Below are 2,500 nucleotides of genomic sequence, written 5' to 3' on the forward strand. Positions count from 1 at the left end.
AAGAACAGGCCAAAAACTTGCCAAAACGGCCCAAAAACGGGCCAAAACTGGCCATTTTTGGCTGCGCGAGCGAGCGGCGAACAGCAAGCGAAGCGAGAGGCAGCACCGTCCCTGCTATACGAAAGCCCCATCCAGCCCTGTGCCACCCGGGGGGTTCCAGGGTGCTGAGATGGCTGACATTTTGCTCCGCTCACGACGGTCACCGCGCGACGCAAGAACAGCCCAAAAACAGGCCAAAACGGCCCAAAAACGGGCCAAAACTGGCCATTTTTGGCTGCGCGAGCGAGCGGAGAGCGGCGGACAGCGAGCTAAGCGAGAGGCAGCACCGTCCCTGCTATACGAAAGCCCCATCCAGCCCTGTGCCACCCGGGGGGTTCCAGGGTGCTGAGATGGCTGACATTTTGCTCCGCTCACGACGGTCACCGCGCGACGCAAGAACAGCCCAAAAACAGGCCAAAACGGCCCAAAAACGGGCCAAAACTGGCCATTTTTGGCTGCGCGAGCGAGCAGCGAGCGGCGGACAGCGAGCGAAGCGAGAGGCATCACCGTCCCTGCTATACGAAAGCCCCATCCAGCCCTGTGCCACCCGGGGGGTTCCAGGGTGCTGAGATGGCTGACATTTTGCTCCGCTCAAGATGGTCACCGCGCAACGCAAAAACAGGCCAAAAACTGGCCAAAACGGGCCAAAACTGGCCATTTTTGGCTGCGCGAGCGAGCGGCGAGCGGCGGACAGCGAGCGAAGCGAGAGGCAGCACCGTCCCTGCTATACGAAAGCCCCATCCAGCCCTGTGCCACCCGGGGGGTTCCAGGGTGCTGAGATGGCTGACATTTTGCTCCGCTCACGACGGTCACCGCGCGACGCAAGAACAGGCCAAAAACTGGCCAAAACGGCCCAAAAACGGGCCAAAACTGGCCATTTTTGGCTGCGCGAGCGAGCGGCGAGCGGCGGACAACGAGCGAAGCGAGAGGCAGCACCATCCCTGCTATACGAAAGCCCCATCCAGCCCTGTGCCACCCGGGGGGTTCCAGGGTGCTGAGATGGCTGACATTTTGCTCCGCTCACGACGGTCACCGCGCGACGCAAGAACAGCCCAAAAACAGGCCAAAACGGCCCAAAAACGGGACAAAACTGGCCATTTTTGGCTGCGCGAGCGAGCGGCGAGCGGCGGACAGCGAGCTAAGCGAGAGGCAGCACCGTCCCTGCTATACGAAAGCCCCATCCAGCCCTGTGCCACCCGGGGGGTTCCAGGGTGCTGAGATGGCTGACATTTTGCTCCGCTCACGACGGTCACCGCGCGACGCAAGAACAGGCCAAAAACAGGCCAAAACGGCCCAAAAACGGGCCAAAACTGGCCATTTTTGGCTGCGCGAGCGAGCAGCGAGCGGCGGACAGCGAGCGAAGCGAGAGGCATCACCGTCCCTGCTATACGAAAGCCCCATCCAGCCCTGTGCCACCCGGGGGGTTCCAGGGTGCTGAGATGGCTGACATTTTGCTCCGCTCAAGATGGTCACCGCGCAACGCAAAAACAGGCCAAAAACTGGCCAAAACGGGCCAAAACTGGCCATTTTTGGCTGCGCGAGCGAGCGGCGAGCGGCGAACAGCGAGCGAAGCGAGAGGCAGCACCGTCCCTGCTATACGAAAGCCCCATCCAGCCCTGTGCCACCCGGGGGGTTCCAGGGTGCTGAGATGGCTGACATTTTGCTCCGCTCACGACGGTCACCGCGCGACGCAAGAACAGGCCAAAAACTGGCCAAAACGGCCCAAAAACGGGCCAAAACTGGCCATTTTTGGCTGCGCGAGCGAGCGGCGAGCGGCGGACAGCGAGCGAAGCGAGAGGCAGCACCGTCCCTGCTATACGAAAGCCCCATCCAGCCCTGTGCCACCCGGGGGGTTCCAGGGTGCTGAGATGGCTGACATTTTGCTCCGCTCACGACGGTCACCGCGCGACGCAAGAACAGCCCAAAAACAGGCCAAAACGGCCCAAAAACGGGACAAAACTGGCCATTTTTGGCTGCGCGAGCGAGCGGCGAGCGGCGGACAGCGAGCGAAGCGAGAGGCAGCACCGTCCCTGCTATACGAAAGCCCCATCCAGCCCTGTGCCACCCGGGGGGTTCCAGGGTGCTGAGATGGCTGACATTTTGCTCCGCTCACGACGGTCACCGCGCGACGCAAGAACAGCCCAAAAACAGGCCAAAACGGCCCAAAAACGGGCCAAAACTGGCCATTTTTGGCTGCGCGAGCGAGCAGCGAGCGGCGGACAGCGAGCGAAGCGAGAGGCATCACCGTCCCTGCTATACGAAAGCCCCATCCAGCCCTGTGCCACCCGGGGGGTTCCAGGGTGCTGAGATGGCTGACATTTTGCTCCGCTCAAGATGGTCACCGCGCAACGCAAAAACAGGCCAAAAACTGGCCAAAACGGGCCAAAACTGGCCATTTTTGGCTGCGCGAGCGAGCGGCGAGCGGCGAACAGCGAGCGAAGCGAGAGGCAGCACCGTCCCT

Source organism: Musa acuminata, unplaced genomic scaffold (assembly GCF_036884655.1).
Source record: "Musa acuminata AAA Group cultivar baxijiao unplaced genomic scaffold, Cavendish_Baxijiao_AAA HiC_scaffold_223, whole genome shotgun sequence".
NCBI classification, from domain to species: Eukaryota; Viridiplantae; Streptophyta; class Magnoliopsida; order Zingiberales; family Musaceae; genus Musa; species Musa acuminata.